Raw genomic sequence first — 18334 nt, 5'->3', positions numbered from 1 at the left:
ACCATCCGGTAAGGGAGATAGAGCTGCTGTAGTGGGAAGTAAGTCAGCAGTGGCCACAGTAGCCACCATAGTAGGAATAGGGGCAGTGGTCGAAGTGTCCAAAAAGAAGTAGTGGAACTATGTTCCCTGCTGGCCTGCACCCACTCCCCACAAACCCCACCACCATGCCCCCTCCCACACATAATACAAACCCCCAAACTCTTGCACCTGCTGTTTGAGGGAACGATCAGTGCAGTGCACTGAAAGTGCAAGCTACAACGTCTTCCTACACTTTTATTTTAAAACGAAACCATTCCGGAGAGGTTTCTTTTTAAAATAAAAGTATAGGAGCTGTAAAACATAATTTAAAAAAGTAGAGGAGCACCGCTCCCGACCGCTCCCGCTCACTTCGACCACTGAATAGGGTTCAGAGAAGCCACTGGTTCAAAAGAATTCCCGGTCCCCTTTGGAACGGGAGTCGTAGATGAAGAAGCTAAAGTATTTGCCAGGAAGAGATTTTTGAAAAATTGGTTCGTATATGAATTTAGATTTTTCACGTTCTTCTGATTTTTAGTTTTCTTCATTTGCTGAGTAATTTTCCTTTTCCTTCCTATACAGGGCAAAACTTTTTGATGTAAAATTTCTTTGATGGGTTCAGTGGAAACAGATGGATTCTCTGAAGTCGGAATAGATATAAATTCCGATGAAGAGGCGATGAGGGCACCCTTAGAAGTATCTACTGGTTCTAAAGACCTACCCACAAGGGGAAGACCTTGAACAATAAGATTAGGAAGCGGACCGACCGATTCCTCTTGAACTTTCTCCTCCATAAGTACCATAGTGAGTTTGGTGTGAGGGGTAAGATGCACTGCCTTCGATCCAGTGACCTCTTGCATACCCTCGGGAATAGTTGTCAAAATCATAGATGGATGGCTACAGAAATCCAAAGCTGGGCCTTGAGGGACCGTGGGAACCAGGCCCTTAACTAAATCTACATCTTGTATACTTGGCGTGGTCGCAGTGTGCCCTTTATGTACGATATGGGCTTCAGACGGTAGTTGATTAGGAGAGATTGGGTCAGGACCGTGTGTGGTCAAAAGTGAATGTTCTCCCTTAATAATTTTAACAAACTCTTCAAATCTGTCAAGGCCCTCTAACCTAGAATAGATTTCCGATAGGAGGAGAGAGTGAGATCTGACCTCAGACCATATATTATCATACAAACTCACAAAGGAACTCAGAACCATATTAAGAGCCGAGATAGTAGGTTGAGAAAGTTTAATTCTTTCATCTGCCTCTTTAAGAGTATGATGTAAGATAGATTCACTGCCCTGATCCTTTTTTGAGTCTGGGAGTAGACCCCTTTCTTTCAACCAATTTTGTTTCTCTGTGTATTCATCAATAAAATTGATGAGATCAGAAGGAGAGCCTGCAAAGGAATCGTCACAGATTTTCTGGGTGACATTATTTGTATTATTACAATTGGGGCCCAGGTGACTATCAGCAATTGCCTTGTCTGCACATTCTATAATGCTGATATCGTCAATATCCTGAGCTAAAGGGTCTTCAATCTCCAATTTCTTAACTACATCGACTAGATTAGTGTGATCTAATGAAGACACTGTTGGAAGTGAGTGAAGAGATTTAACAAGGGTACTAGATGTAGTCCTCTTTCCAAAGAAGTGTGAAATATTTTTCCCTTGAATTGGTTTCCCTAGGGTACCCAGATTGGATTTTGTTTTGAGGATTGAATTATGGATTTTGTTAAATGGAGTTTTGAACAAAATAGGTATAGACTTCCCTGTAGGAGTGTATGGAGTTCCAGCCACATTAGTAGACAAATTGACATGAATAGTCGAAGTATGGTTAATGGCCCTAGCTGCGGAAATAACCTCTGGCGAAGGTTCAGTGGGAGGAGAAACAATGTTCCCATTGACCGTCACCATAGGTAATGCAGAGGCACTAGCTACAGGGTCAGCCGCCATAACAGATAATATAGGTGTCCTGGGATGAGGGTGGGCAGGTGTTGACAGAACAATATTAACCATATTGTTGTTAGAGTAATCCAAGTGGCCCTTATCCTTTTGAAGAGTAGCACCTTCCGCAAGATTAGAGGCTAAGGTAGCTGCTAGACGTTCTTTCTGTGTATCTATCGAGATATCATGAGTTCCATTAAAAATACAGCTGTTCTAAGCTGTATTGCGTGGAATAATACCCATAGCATTGAGTACCTCAGACCTATTGCTGGCATGAATTTGAGCCTGGGCCAGGGTTTTAAGGAGTAAAGGGCCATAGGGGACAGCTACAGGAACATGATGTAAATTCCCCAGTATAGCCGGGGAGGGAGCATCTAACAGAGTAGTAACTGGTGAAACAGAAGGTAAATTACCAGTAGCGGACGGAGTTGAAGCCAGTGAGGCCTCCACAGCTGTCTGACTTCGCAGTCCCTTACGTGTCATTCAGAGAGAACCAAGGCCCAGGAGGGAAATACAGGGGACTTGAGAAAATAACAATACTCGGATAAGCTAAAACTAGACCTAAGATACAATGATTAATTTTTTCCTTAAAATACACAAAACAACGTACACAACAGTCGATAAAATTATGAACACTGCGATCTAAAAATATAACACTAAAAAACCAGAGGCAACCTCAGGCAAAAATGACAAATGTCCCAAGAATACTCATGGATTAAAAATACAGAAGGAAATGGATCTATGCAACCCCCCCACCCTAAAAATTAAAAGAACAGATGTATTAAGAACTAGAGTTGATAATGTTCTTAATCAATACATAATCAGAATGTATCGATTTTTAGGAATAGCCGCAGTTGTCAAAAGAACCAAGGGGAGCGCTCAATCTCAGGGTAGGGAACGCCCGACAGCTTGTGGAGCTGCCAGAATCCGACTCTCCACCCCAAACCCTTAGAGCTGAAGAGGTGCTTGAGGATGAATTATGCAGCACAAGACCCAAGTTCCAGTTACTCACAGCCAAACAGCACAACAGCGGCTCCAGCCCTTACTGCCTCCAGGGCTTAACGCCGCAAGGGTGGTATTGCCGGCAATTTGTGCTTGATTCAAGTCACATGATCCGTCACGTGTGCACGCTGGGCTCCGCCCCCTCCAGGGAACGGGACTCGCAGCAAGAGCAACACGCTCGCAGTGCTGCTGTCAGGGGGAGCAGGAACACACAAAGTCAAGCAGTCAGGAGATAAAGGACTCCCACCAAGTAGCAAAGATCTTTGCACACTCATTGAATAGTATAATTAGCCTGTCGTTTTCTTGTGGATCCCTAGGACCTTTATGTATGTACTGGCTCATTATGCCAGGGTCAGTACTGAAGCCCATCACCCTGGGTTACCTTTCTGGATAAAGTTGAAATGCCATTATCCCTGCATCTCCCGAACCTTTTGCTGAACTCATTGATCACATTCACTTTTCATGAGCTATAAAATCGCCCAGATCTGTCACCACTCGACCCATAGTGGCAATCTCATTGCTCCCTTTAACATTATTAATTAAAATAGGGAATCAAGAGTCTCAGAATTGAGCTGTTGGTATGTTTTGGCACGCCTTCTTCTTGGATTGTGGCGGTCATATATATTTTCTTATAGTACAACCCTTTCAACAAGATTGTAAAATAAATATATGGGTTCTTATGTTGTGTGGCCCGACACATTTTTCCCAAATTGTACATCTGGGATTTTTAATTGTTTTATTTTGTAGTTTTATAGCACAGTTTAATGAACAACCCACTTAAATTGGGGGACACCATGTTTTGGTACACCACGGTTAAATAATCAAACCAAAGAGAATAATGAAGACCGGGTGTAATGTGCATCAATGCAGGCCTCAAAAGCACATATTACTTGGATAGAAATAATTCAATTCAAATCCATAATACTGCACTAATAAACCTCATTGTGTGGAACATGATTAATAAAAGAATAGAACAAACATTCTGTCAGTACAAAAATATCAAATACTAAAACATAATTAAGACTCATTCAAAAAAGGATTTGGGGAACTAATCAACACCTATTCACATGATTAGTGAACACACCAGCCAGACTATACTAAACAAAACAAAAAAGAAAGATTCATCACCCGTTAAGTAACACTCAAGTGAAATAAATGAATAAACATTACACATTTAATGCATTAACAAATGAAAATCAAAACAGAATAGTGTGCAAAAACATTAAATTGATAAAACTTAACACGGATAATAAATTGCTACAAAAGCAAATCTACATATTATTTAATCAGGCGCCTTCACTAATTACTTAAGGCTAAATTGATCCCAACATGTTTGTTTCCAACAAAAAGATTTAATACAGTATCTTGGAAATTCTTCAGGCGTTGTGCAAGTTGGCAATCCTGCTGGTGTCACTTCACTAAAAATGATTTTGAAGTCAATTTCTACTTCTTATCTTCACCTGCATATGAAGATGCACAAAAATGATGATAACTAACTATTTGTAAATAAAGGTTTGTGATGTCACCGTGATACTATTGCTTAATCACAGACAAGGGGGTATTAGTTTACAAAGCTTTTAAATCTCATCTACAAAGCTCACACTTACCCAATTGATACATTAATAATCAATCAAGGGTATAGCAGGAATTTCAGTTTCCTCATATATCTGGATCTGTCTGTTGAGAGACAACAAGCGAGGGAGACACGGGGGTGACACTCGTTATGAATTTATGCACGTCTGTCTAATGTAACTGTCTAACCATAAGTTGAAGAAATACTTACAAGGTGAACTTCAAATCTTGGTATCACTCCAAGGAATTAACAGTCACAGGGTCCAGAATGTGTAAAGTTCACAATTGTCCAAACTAGCAGAGAACTGGCACTGTACAAAAATGGTCATCATAATCTGTAATCAAACAGGGTCATATGAGCACATATTAGAGTGTGCGTCCGTGATGGTGTTAAATGCACTTAATCATGGAATCGTTCAATGTTTGTACCGAAATAGAAAAGTGTTGCACATTAAAAATGCTTTCTTCGAGTACAACAACCCACCCTAAGGCCAGTGGAGACCATTAATTAAAGACAGACTGCAATCTGGAAACACTCAAGCACAGCGGTGACAAAGTACAGGAGTGTCTCCCCCTAATGCATGGCAGAGCGCCAGTCATTCATTGAGATAGCTTTCTGAAAAAACAATAACCTTAACGCACTGATCTAGCATGACCACCAACAAATCCTGAGCCCATGTTTACGCTCTTGCTAGGATTGCATACTGGCCCCAGCTAACACCAGAACCCCAACAACACTGCTCCTCCAACAACAGACTAATCACATACTGTGTGGGAATTCCCTGCTGCCAATGACCCAAGGAGGCACAAAGGGGAGCAAGAAGGGCCCCATGGACGTGTTTGTGGGCACATCTTGGCATGGCACTGACCTCACCTGCCCACAAGACCTACCCTCTGACACCTGCACCTCTACTAACCCAGCCATGGACCCATATATGGACGCAATGCAGGTGGGCCTAGCAGCAGTGTACGCCAAGCTAGAGGATGTTGAATAAACAGTAAATTCATTGAAGGCAAGACTCGAGAAGGAGAGTGAACATATCATGCAGGTTGAAAACCAGGTTGGACACCTAGAAGACATGTGTACCACACAAGGAAAGGACATTGAACAGATTAAAAAAGAGCTGAAAACTGCATGAGTGAAATGTGATGACCTAGAATCACGGTTGCGCTGCAATAACATCAGGATAGTGGGGGCGTGTCAGAGAAACCACTGAATGTCCCCATGGAGACTTTTACTGAAGACATGGAAAGCTCCTTATTCCCGGAGGCACAATTCTATGCACAATTCACTGTGGAAAGAGCAAACGCTCTCTTGCTCCGACCCCCAAACCTGGATCCCCCCCTGCACAATTATTGCCCACCTCCTTAATTACCAAGACTGCAACCTGATACTTCGACTATCATGAGATAGGGCTCCTTACAATTTGATTCGACCAGGATACATATAAACCCAGATTTTTCAACTTGGGTCCAGATGGTCCGTCGTGACATTCGACCAAGTAAAACGCACCCTATGAGACAGGAAAATACCGTATGCCATGAACTTCCCTGCTAGGCTCTGGATACAACATGTGGGCAGAGCCCACTTTTTCAAAACTCTAGAGGAGGCTTCATCCTACATTGAGCAAACCATTCCGATGCCCTCCAACACTAATTGACTTAACCCACATGGCATTCTTCACTTGAAGGTGTGAACTCCTGATTGCCAAATACTATTGCCAGTTCCAGGACTGTTTCCAGTATGAAATACTATGGCGCTGCTCTCATATCCCCATTAAACAAAGGCTCTACCTTGGGATTACCTCCTGGTGGTTTCAGAAGCACCAGCCAGTGTTCCGAAGTTCTTGCTGGTGGTTGCAGGATGTCTCCCACTGTTTAAAGATGGGGTTTTTGGTTATGGGGCAACACTGTCATGTTTGAAGTAAAGTGAGGGTTTGGATGTTAAAAGGTTTAAAACACAAAAATCGACGGTCACACATGAGGAGCATTTGTTGCTCAGCTATTACACGGTCACCATGGGACTAGGTTACCTTCTCTTAAATTATGGGGAGCAGTAGTCAACCCATTAGGATGCTTACTTGGCATATCCATGGTCTGAATAATCTCATCAAGTCTAGGAAAAATATAATTGTATGCCAAAAGACACAGAATTCAAATTTTGATGCTGCAAGAGACCCATGCGTTCAGCAGAGTGGTTGCTTCCTTTGCATGTAGCTCGGACCCCCAGAAATGTTCAACCAAATACTCCTTGAAATCTGAAGGGGTACTCATTCTCATCCATTACACTTTGGGCTATCGGGTCACTAAAACCACTGTGGATCCATTAGGCAAGTATGTTATTGTCTGGAGTGACTTGCATGGACAACCCACTGTGCTCATTAACACGTATGGCATAAACATAGATGATCCAGAGTTTTATCTTAACATCATAAACTCGATATCCCCCATAGACAACACCCAGGTACTTTGGGGTGGGGGCTCACCATTCTAGACCAATGTGTGACAGAACCTCCAGAAACCTATGTACACTGGCCAAATTGGCTCAGGCTATTACCCAATCAATGGGATACTATCCCCTGTTAGACATATGGCAGGAGTTATATCCCCATGAAGGAGAATTCACTTGTCACTCATCCATACACAATTCAGGATCACATATTGATTGTTGGTTAATTACTCCTAATTGGACCCTGGACACTTGCACAAACCTTCCCACGCACAATCTCAGACCACTCTCCTGTACTACTTGACAATAAGCAGACACACTTAAGTAAGAGACCCCAACTCTGGAAAATGCCCCCGGCTTTCCTTCACTATACTATTATGGCGGCCCCACTAAGCGTAGAGATAACAGATATTTTGGAATGTAATGAGGGTACAGTAGACTTTCTGTCCACAGTGTGGGAGGCTTTTAAGGTCTGGCTGCAAGCCCAGATCCTATCCAAGACACATGGCGCCCTTCACACCATCCGCCAAGACCTCCATATGGCTGAATCTTAAATACACACATTAGAGAATGATTATTCACTTGCTGTTTAAGAATCAACGCTGGCCGAAATCCGTACACAACTTGAGGAATTCTATAAACTAGCTGATAGAGTCTTAATGTCATTAAGCCCATAAAAGTGAGAAAATATGTTGAGGCAGATGAGGCCAGTAAATCGTTAGCAAGACTGATCAAAGCTGCAAACCTTAGAAAATCAATTTTCAGCATATGTAACCAACATGGGGAAATATGTGTGGAAGAAACTGCAACTAAAAAAGTGTTTGCTGAATTCTATTCTTCACTGTAAACCAAAATTTATAACATGTCTGCTTGCGATCTCACCAATTACAAAGCTGCGATCCCACTCCCCGCTCTGTCATCATAGGCAGCTGAAACTTTAGAGGCTCCCTTTATCACTGACAAAATAACTACCGCTGTAAAAGATCTAGCTGCTGGCAAGGCTCCCAGCCCTGATGTCTTGGGGATTGATTTATACATATGTTTTGCACACAAACTTGCCTCTAAACTCCTACGGGGTAATTCATAGAATTCAGTGCACAGGTGGCACACGCGGCTGGTGCACAGTGTGTGCGTGCGGCAGTCTGCACCAGCCGCGTGCGCCAAAATCCATTTCCGCGCACAGCGTATTCATGGATTTCAACATCCATAACCAGCCGTGGCGCAGAGTAGTGCAGCGACCCTGCAGCAGCGCCAGGTATTATGAGTGTGCCCGAACGAATTGGCAGTGTGTGTCCTCCCAGGTGTGCCCTCTCCCCCTCCCCAGAGCCTGCAGGCAGACCTCAACACAGGGGTACACAATGCACCCCTGGCTGTGCCCCACAGGCAGCCCATCCACCCTGGCGAAGCCCCCCAGCCAGCCCACATGTCACCACGCACAGGTGAGCACAGACTCATGTTGTCCCCCAGCACCCCCACCTCCCAGCATTGACAGGCACCTGCCAGCAGGCCCCGACTCATGTCTCCCAGCACCCCCATCCGCCCAGCATTGAGGATCACCTGCCAGCAGGCCCCGACTCATATCCCCCAGCACCCCCATCCACCAAGCATTGGGGGTCAGGCCCCGACTCATGTCCCCCAGCACCCCCATCCACCCAGCAGTGAGGGGCACCTGCCAGCAGGCCCCGACTCATGTCCCCCAGCACCTCCATCCACCCAGCAGTGAGGGGCACCTGCCAGCAGGCCCCGACTCATGTCCGCCAGCACCCCCATCCACCCAGCATTGAGGGTCACCTGCCAGCAGGCCCCAACTCATGTCCCCCTGCAACACGACCGGAAGCTGCACAATCATGGGCCTCATGTGCACCAAAATACCACAGCATGCCACCCCAGTCTTGACATGCAATGATTTCACCAATCCACCCCACACCGACATGCCTATGTCAGGACACAAATCAAAAGTCAACCATGTACATCAACACATGTCCGTCACACACACACACTGTTTGCCATAGATCATGTAAATCCACATTTTGTCATGCATAAACCCAATCAGCGAATCCCACACATGGAATTAAAATATCAAAATGTATTATGAACAAAATCAATGTAATGAAAGGAAAGCCAAAATAATAATACAAACATGAAATGAAATGCATGTCCAAAAATATGAAAAAGGAAATGTAGATCCAATCCAAAGAAATCCTAAAGAAAAATGGTCCAAACTCTGTCCACCAAAACAAATCCAAAGGAACCGTAAAAATCAAATTCCATTGCTCCATGGTGAAATCCAAAGAAAATGTACACATAAATCCAATGTCCAACTATGTACAAGCAATTTTTAAAGGGTCCATGAGCCCAACAAAAGAACTGAAACCTATCAAAGAAACTACCTAAGAAATAACTATATACAAAAGTGTGGGGCATAGTCCAATCACCCCAAAATAAAGCAAAATGAAAATGAAACCTAACACTAAAAACTATTTACAATGGCGGCGGGCTAGTCCGACTGCTCACTTTCCGATGTCCCGGGACAGGGCATCATCGAACTCCTGCTCAATGTCCTGGAGGCGGTCCTCTTCCATGGCCCCGAGGGCTTGCAGGGACGATGCCATGTTGGACTCCAACTCCCTGCGAATAGCCTCGAGGCACTCGGCCTGCCTCAGTGCCCTCCGCATGGAGTTCTCCGCCCTGACCATTGTGAGCTGTGCCTCTTCTGCCCGCTGCCGCTCCGCACCTATGGCCTGGCCCAACCGCTGCCACACGGAAGACACTTCGAATCCTGGGTCCTCCTGCCCTGTGGCCCATGCCTGCCCCTCCGATGTTGATGGCCCCGAGCCATCATCACTCCCATCTTGTTGCTGCTGCTGTGCCTGTGCCCTGGCTCTTGCTGCCTGCACGTCCTCCTCCGGCTGGGGTGCAGTTGTCGTGGTGGCACCCCTGCTGGGTGTCCGACTCCCGACTGTGGCAGGGATGTGTGCTCCACCAGCCTGGCCGCTGGGTCAGAGGCAGCTCCACAGGGTACCCAGGTGATACATGGGTGGGAAGATGGCATGGAGGACGACTGGCGCATAGGGGGTTCAGGTGAGGAGGGGGTCGGAATAAGGTCCAGCATACAGAGGAATCCAGCCCTGGTGACCCGTCCCATTAGGTCAATGCGGTCAACGAGGCATCCGAGATGACGTGCAGTGTCTTCACGAAAACACTGCAGGTCACCTCGCATGCCCCGTTTACACAACGCTATCCCAGCCAGGACAGGCTCAACCCGGTCCCTGATTGCCACGTCCACAGGGAGGGAAGGCCAGTTGGTGTGCGCTCATCCCCTCCCTGAAAACGGGTCTGGACGTAGGCATCCCTGCTGGCGCTGGATGATGCAGTCACAGGATCGGGGACAGGATTACACACAGGCACCTCCGCGGCGGCCTGTACTACCTCCTATCCCTGCCCCTGCACTGCACCACTAGCACCAGTGGAATCCCCACCTCCAGACCCTGTGTGTGATCCTTCTACGGCCTCCTCCTCCACCAAACCCCCCACCAACCCGGATGACTCAATGCCATCTTCCTCCGTCGGACCCTGTGCGGTCTCAGCTGCCCTTCTGCTGCCGAGTAGTCCACCTCCGACCTCCGCCTCTTGGACATACCCTCGGCAGCTGCAGCCTGGGACACGGCACCAGACTCCTCACTCCCCGACGAGATGACAACGTGGGAGGGGAGCCGGGCCTTGCATCTCCGGCTGGTGGTACGATCCCTGCAGCTTTGCTCCACAGCACCCTCTCGACCCTCTTCATCAGTTGACGCTGCAGACAGGGAGAGATAGAACACAAGCATCAGGGTACTGTACAATGGACTGATACACACATGACAGTTGCACATGAGTGGCAGTGTAAAACTACAGGCATGGCATCACACTCCCCAACACACATGTCATTTCAACTCACACACATGAGAAAATCAACAGGAATATTGCACCAGGCAGCACTGTCCATACACAAACAACAGCACGAGCAGACGAAGGTGAGCCTGACATCACATGAAACACGGGGAGTGCACAACACATGCACACACGCCACCAGACTTACATGCATGTGTACATCTCCACCAACTGTCACAGTGATGAGATCGCCATCCATGTCACATCTCACATTCAGCCTTCTATATGTCAGTGTCACATGCATCCATGTTGCATCACAGTTGCACACTTGTCAAATACACCCACATGCACATGTGCATAGTGCAGATACATGCAGCATGAACCAGCATCCATGTGTAACACCACAACCATGCCACAGTACATACTCATAATTCATTACATGTGTGCACCCACACATACATTTGCACAACATGCTTACCAACACATGCACCATCGATGTGTCTCACACTTGATAGGAATCACATGTGGCAGGTTCACGTCCCTGTACATACGCAGCCATACATGTCCCTACAATGACATATGTGCAACCTCCACACTCCTGGCACACCACAACACGCACAGCGTCCAATCAGTATGCATGTACACTTACCGCTCGACTCCAGACAGGTCTGCCCCTTAAGGACCTGGACGTGGAGCGTGGGCGTATGCGTTCCAAGACCCTCATCTGGTTGTCGGTCAGGTGGACCCGGCACCCCTTGGCATCCGCTGCCTTCAGGAGGCGCCGGGCCTTGTTGAGGGTCCTGGACCTGAAGTACTCCCAGCGCTTCCGGACATGTTTGATCTCGTGCACTGTCAACCCCTCCTCGTTGATGGCAATCACGATGTCCATTCAGATCCTCTTCCGTCCTTCATTGTCGGAGCCCGAACTTCCAAAGAGCGGTTCATACTGCCCCATGACTTGCTCCACCAGGACACCAACTTCCCTGGCACTGAAGCTGGTGGCCCTCTGCCTTTCTGCCTGGGGGTTGCCATGGTGCCAGATGGTGTAGTGTCCGACATGGCAACCCCAGAGACAGGTGTGGGTGGGCAACTGGGTCCTAGGACTGGGCTGTGGAGCGATGGTATCCCAGTCGGGAGTCCTCGGTTCTAGCAGGGGTGGTCACAGCAACTGCACCCCTGGCTGATTGCAGGCACCAAATAGCAGGGTACGTGGGCAGCAGCCAGGCAGGCAGCAGCAGATGGCAGGTGGGAGCATGCTCGGGGATCTGGGGGGCAGGAATATGGCCTTCTGGTCAGGAGCGTGGTCTTCCGTATGTTGTTGCGTGGCCAGCTTGATACGGAGTGCTTTGGCACGTGAAAAAATTGCACATCAGCGTGAAATTGGAGGAAAGGCCCTTAGTGCGTAAGCGCGCCTGTGACGTTACACTCGCGGGCGTTCCCCACAACACGGGTGCATAGTGAATCAGCACGTGAGAAAACTGCACGTCACCGTGCTATTGGAGGAAAGGGCCTTAGCGCGTAAGTGTGTAAGTGACGTTGCACGTGTGGGCTGGCTTAAAAGGTATGAGTATGACGCTATTTTCTTGTACGTGCTTTTTGTGGAGAGCGAGCAGGTGATTCTTGTACTTCTTGTCTGTTCACACAACGATTACTTCACAATGTTTCCAGTTCATACTCCCTGTTTCCTCAGACTGCGTTCTTTTCTTCTTTTGGCGCGGGTGTTGCCAACGCGCACACGCATGTCTTTTTCATGTTCTTTTTCAAGGCAGACGGTGAGTTGCGCACGTATTTTCCAACTGTGGTTTCCCCCGTGTGTCGCGTACCCCTTCAGAGGTCATTGTAGGCTGCGTGTAACACGCGTACACTTATTTTTGTATTTCTGGGTGCCACAACGTAGTGCGGGTTCATTTTTGTCTACCAGGGGTTGCATGCACATGTACTTTTGTTTTTGGGGTGACTGTGCATTGAGTGACCCGTCATCTTCCCCAGGGGTCACAGACAGCCTTGCTAGAGCACTAGGGTACAAATTCCATCTAGTACCCTACCCCTTTCACCCCAATTGCCCAGGATAATTGTTTACTGCAACTCCCATACGCACAACAACATCAGTGCCATAGTTGGGAGGCGACCAAGCAGTAAGGGAGGCAAAGGTGGCCGAGCTCAAAGAGGTGGCCGTGGTGGGCGCGGTAGGGGACATGGCCAGGATTTGCAGGGTGCCCCTAGAGCCCAGTGTGTGCAGGACCAATCAGGGCGACCTATGCCCCCCCAATGGTTGTGGGAAATGTAGCTGACACCATCCCAGCTCAGCCCTTGTTGAACCGGCCCATTTTGTCAACTGAACCGGCACAGGATGACTCCCAAGCTGACTTCCAGATCACCAAGTCTAAGCCACGTGTGGCGGTGAAAGTTGCTGTCACCAGGCCACATGGATCTTGGGCAGCAATGTCATCTGCTGCCCCAAATAGCCAGGGTGAGGAGGCTGCAGGGGCAGCTGCAGCTCAATCCACCCCAGCTCCGAGTCTCCCAGCCGGGACAGTGTCGGTCCAGGTCCATCACACCGACATTGGCACTGCCAACATCACCCTGCAGCCAATGCCTGCACCAAGACCTTTGGTCATTGTGCCTTTACGAGCTTCAAGTACCCAGCCCACCTGCGCTTCTGCCCCTACTGACCAGAGCGGCGTAAGCCACTCATGATCCGCACCACCTTCCAAGAAGAAGAAGGACGCTCTTGCACTACAGGCTGGAATCCCAGACACGGCTACACACTCTGGCACGTCAAGGAAGCCTAGCTTCAATGATGCCGAACTTGATGCACTTGTGGCCTATGTGTTGGCACATAGCCGCAAAATGATGGTGACTGCAGGCTGCAAGACTACGCCTGCTCAACGTTGGGCCCACTGGCAGACCATCGCGGGCCACATTAGTGCCCTTGGATTTGTGAGGGGCACAGCTGATGATTGCTACAAGCGGTGGAATGACCTGAAATGCAGAGCAAAGAACAAGCTGGCTTCCAATCATGCCTCTACTCTGGTAACTGGCGGTGGGTCTCCACCAGAGGATGACCAACTCATTGAACATGAGTCTGTTGCTGGAACCTTCGTCACAGAGGAACAGATCCAAGGCTTGGGAGACCTAGCAGATTATGAAGCATTGTCCGGTGAGTGCCCATGCATGAGTGTGTAATCGATGTGTATGTTGCTTGGGTGATGTGTTCTGATTGAGTGCCAGGTGAGGGTGTTACTCATGAGTGGTATGGGTCACCCACGTGCTTCCTCCAAACCATTCACCGGCATTGTATTTGGGTATGACAGTATCCCTTCTGACCACAGTAGCCAATTAGCACCACATTACTGCAGTTGCCGTTGAACTGTCATCTTGCAACAGCATTGTTCAAAATTTTCAGTGTTCATTCAGCCTGATTTTTTCAATCCTCACATTCTTACAACACATCTTTCTGCCCTAATGCCACATATGTGACATGCTTTTGTCATAGATTACACCCTACAATGGCCCACATTTATTACCTTGTTATGGGAATGATTTGACCATTCAGGCTGATTGAGTAAGGGCCTGCTCACATTAATTTGTGGGCCCTGTTTGAATGTGGAACATGACTGTTGTCTCCTGTCATGTTGAAGTGACCAACCATTGATGTATCCATCTGTCTGCCATCACTGTATAATTAAACACTGGATGTGTTGCAGTGTGTGGCACATGCATATTTTGTCACACTATTTTGCATTTTTCATCTCATCATGTCCATCTCACATGGATGGGTGACAGTACTCATTCACTAACATATGGCTGTACTTGTCAAATGTACAATGGCTATGCTACGTGCCATCTGTGTGCTGGCATGTGTCATGTATGTGTATTGGACATGCCACTCACAGGCTAATATGTGATGCCAGTACTATCCAGCATGCAGCAAATGTGTTGCTTTTCCATGTTGGAGTCCTCAGTGTCTGTTTTTTGCCTCCGCTTTCAACTCATTGACAGTGCATGCATGCCAGGGTTATAGTCATGTGGGACATGTGTTATTCATGTGCTGGATCTCTGGCTTGTCAGGCCTATGTGTGTGCTATGGTGCTCATGCCTGTTTCCATTTGTTGTCTTTCATGTTTTTGCAGGTGATGACGCACTTGATGCTGTTGAGGTGGAGGAGATGGTGCAGACCCATGAAGAATCTCAGCCACAACCGGGCACCAGTGGAGGACGTGGGGTGGTGGTGGGTGAAAACCCAATCCTCCTGCAGACCATACTGTCCACGGGTGTCTCTGGGTGCACCTCCCCAGACCTCTATGATTCAGGTGCTGAATCGGACAGTGAGACATATGTGCCGTCACAGATGAGTGTTTCTGGCAGGGATGTTGTTCTGTCCAACCCACCTGCACCGTTGTAGACTCCTCTATGGGGATGTCAGTGTTGGTAACTCCGCCTTTGGCGGTTACGGATGCAGGGTCACACTCCACAACATTCGCTCCTGTTCCTGGGCCAGCAGATCAAAGGGTAAATGTAGTCCTGCAGCCTCAGGCAGTGCCAGCACAGCAAGGTGCAGATCGTCTTGCCCCAAACAGGTGTGGTGCCCGCCGACACAGTGGCCATGTGCCACCAGGCAATACTGTATGGGAAAACTCCATGTACGGTATAGCAGCACAACAGGGAGCATTGTGTGAAATGATGGCTCAGGCAATGGATAGGGTGGCCACTTACATTCTCCCCCCTGAAAGGCAGATGGAGCTCCAACAGCAGGCAACAGACTCCATTTGCCAATCACACAGGGAGGACATGTTGGCATCCAACAGGGACCGACGGGCGGCACTGGAGACTCTGCGCAAAGCCATAACTGTAGAGTCACAGGGCCACAGGGAAGCCCTGAGGTTAGAACACCAATTCCTTCAGGGAGACTCTGGGAGAACTTGAGGCTTCCTGAAATTTTAGGTCAGAACAGCAGCTGGAGCAGCTCACACGTTCACTCTCAGCAGAGCTCCAGGCAACCCGTGCGGAAATCCGGGCATCACGCGAGGACATGCAGGTAGAAATGCGGGATACCCGTGAGGTGCTGCATGGGGATCTCCTTACCATCATCCTCCAGAACGAAATCTTCCACACCCGCATGCTTTCTGCCATGGAGGACCATACCAGGGCTTTGCGTAGGCTGCCTCCCATAGCACGGCCACCTCCTGATGTAGCAGCAGAGGGTGAAGAGAGCGACAGCAGTTCTCCCACAGTAGCGTAGCCGTGCAGGCCATCAGCCCATGGAGGTATTTTTTTTTCTCAACATCCACGCAGGTGGTTGTTGGGGTGCCCCCTGTCCTCGGTCCTCCTGGGTGCCCCCTCCATGGTCGACACATGGCCATTTTTGATTTTTGTATATTATTATTTTTTTTACAGTGTGTTGCCTTGTGTGGCTCCCGTGGGCATCCACTGTTTATTCCAGCTTGGCACATGCAGGCTTGTCCTGTCTTTGGGTTAGATGCTTGGGTTCCTGACACACACACCCCTCCTGCGTCCCCTTTCCATGGGCTTGCAAAGGGTGTGACCAAGTGCCAGTAACTTACACAGTGACATTGGGCTCCTATGAGCTGTGTGGGCAGTCTGTAGTCAAAACTGTGTGTACATCCCTAGTGGGGATTGTTGTTGGATTGAACACTTCATGGTGTATTGATATGTGCTTGTGCATCCATGTCTTTCTCCTTATTCACATGTAACTTCTTCATGTCTTCACAAGGCCGTCTCCTTTGCAGATGCAGTTCATGTTGTATGCAGTACACTGACACATTTTCCTGACAGCAACACTCTGCAGTTGGAAGGGGTGGATGTGCTGGCTTAGTCCGGTTGTGAGACTTGCACTACTTTGATTTTCTACTGTCATATTTTGCCACTGTTTCATCCTGTGTTGCTGTTTTGTGTTGCTGGTAAGTATTTGTTCATGTGTGCTGTTTCTTATTGATTACTGGGAGCATATTGTCTGTGGCCTGTTTACATTTGGGACAGTGCACTTTGTCACACTTGTGTCATGAGTTGTGCATTCATTTGGTTGCTTTCACATTGCATGACATGCCATGGTGTGTTGGGTAGCTGAGATGGGGAGGGGCACTATTTTCGTGTTGTATTTTGCAAGGGGGTAGTCATTCATGTTGCATGAATGTGTATCTTTTTGTGACACAGCATTGGCTGTCTTTAAGTAGGTAGGGATGCACACAATGTAACACTTTCAGTTGACCAATCTCAGGCTGGTATGGTTGTGACAGTTGACTGTCCCTTATGTCATCATCATTTATTGTTAGCTGGTATGGGCCAGGGCTGTGTGCACTAACCAGGGGTAGGCTTTTAGGTGAAGTAATTAGCCACCAGCTGGGTACGGGCTGCCTCACACTGTGCCCTTTCACCTCCCATGCGCAGCGGCCATGGTTAGGGATGTGGGGGCACCACCATGTCCACCCACAGGCCTCGGCAGGTTGCAACGTTGTGCAGGACACATGCTGCCACTATGATCCTGCACACTACTGGGGGCGCGTATAGCAGCTGCCCACCAGAGCGGTCAAGGGAGCGAAAGCGTGACTTGAGCACTCCGAATGTTCGATCCACTATGCCCCGGGTTGCAATATGGGCTGTGTTGTATCTTACCTCAGGTGGTGTGGTGGGGTTCCGAATTGGCGTCATCATGTGGGTGCTCAGAGGGTAGGCACTGTCCCCTGGGGAGGTGATGATGGGTATCATTAGTGGGGTTGTCACATTACTCAGTATCTGACATGCATGCATGTGCAGAGGCATTTATACTCACCAATCTGCCATGTATCACCATGCCGCCCAGCTTCTAGGTCCCGGTTTAGGGGTGACATTCTGTAAATGAAACTCTCATGGGTGGACCCTGGATAGTTGGCATATACTGAGGTGATGATTCCCTTGGCATCACATACTACCTGCACGTTGATGGAATGCCAGTGCTTGCGGTTTCTGTAGATGTGCTCAGTGGCCCTGGGAGGACGTAGAGCCACATGGGTGCAATCAATGGCACCTAGCACTTTGGGGAAGTGTGCCACCCCGTAAAAGTCCTGGACGGCAGCCTGCCTTTCTGCAGGTGTTCTTGGCATGTATATGTGCCTGCAGACTGAGGAGCAGGCAGTCATGATGGCCAATACCTGGTGTAGGCAGTGTGACTGCGTGGCCTGTGACACCCCCCCCCACACTATGGCACTTGTCCTCTGAAATGAACCAGTAGCCAAGAAGTGCAGTACATTGAGCACCTTTTGCAAGGGGCTCAGTGCTTGGGAGCACAGGGTGGGTGATGTGAGGTCATCCTCCCACTCACTCACCAGGTCGAGTATTATGTGTGGTGGAAACCTGTACCTCCCATACACCTAGTCATCAGGCATCCCAAAAAGGCTGGTCCTGGGTGAAAACATTCAGGGCCTGGCCATCCTCCTCCTGCGGTGTCCCATGACCACTCCTGCGAGGAACGGTATATTCATCGTAGCGT

This window comes from Ambystoma mexicanum, chromosome 1q (assembly GCF_040938575.1).
Source record: "Ambystoma mexicanum isolate Mex_15411 chromosome 1q, UKY_AmexF1_1, whole genome shotgun sequence".
NCBI classification, from domain to species: Eukaryota; Metazoa; Chordata; class Amphibia; order Caudata; family Ambystomatidae; genus Ambystoma; species Ambystoma mexicanum.
This window is presented reverse-complemented; position numbering follows the sequence as displayed.